Source organism: Calidris pugnax, unplaced genomic scaffold (genome assembly GCF_001431845.1).
Source record: "Calidris pugnax isolate Ruff unplaced genomic scaffold, ASM143184v1 scaffold4, whole genome shotgun sequence".
Lineage (NCBI taxonomy): Eukaryota > Metazoa > Chordata > Aves > Charadriiformes > Scolopacidae > Calidris > Calidris pugnax.
The window spans coordinates 4,676,767-4,677,390 of record NW_015090781.1 but is presented as its reverse complement, the minus strand read 5'-3'; the positions used below and the strand labels follow the sequence as shown (position 1 = coordinate 4,677,390).

Here is a 624-nt window from a genome sequence, read left to right as displayed (position 1 = left end):
GGGGGGGGGGGGGGGAGAATGTAAGTTCACGCTACCTGGAAAACCTGAAAGTAAAATGGTAAAAACAGACCCTTACGACTGGAAAGAAAGTTCAGGCCGTGGGACGCAGCGGGGCAGAGGCACTGGCTCCAAATCCCCCTTCCACACCAAGGCTCCGATCTGAGGTGGGGTTTTTTTTGTGTCAGAAATTCCAACGGGAACACAACAAAGGCCACTTGGATATTAAACCCAGGGTCGTGTTGGCTGGTCCCGGTGGTTGGTGCCACATGGCCCAAGTTTGGTGCGTAACCCCTTCAAACCTGCTCTGGTGCTCACGGCAACAAATTTGGGGTTCTTATTTCAAACCTTCAGTTTTGATCTCATTTAGGTTTGTGACCATCATTAGGGTTAAAAGAAGAGTAGTAACAGCATGGGGGGTTGGAATTAAACCCCTAATCTTAAAAGCAGCAGCTGTTCCTTAAATTTGTTATTACTGCCAAATGTAGAAGTAGCTTGATTGCTCCCACTTTCAACAAAGGATCTAACTGAGCGCCGCTCACAGAAGTCAACTTGATGCATACGGTCGAGTTATATATATATATATTTATATATATATCTATATACAGATAGAAATGATATATAGAA

The 624-nt window shown here is 44.7% G+C and overlaps 1 protein-coding gene across 1 annotated transcript in view; it reads right to left on the bottom strand.

Annotated features, from left to right (window-relative positions):
• The window catches only part of CFAP58 (cilia and flagella associated protein 58), a 61,435-nt gene that overhangs the window by 60,766 nt on the left and 45 nt on the right, over nucleotides 1-624 (bottom strand). The gene's annotated exons all lie outside the window — the stretch shown is intronic.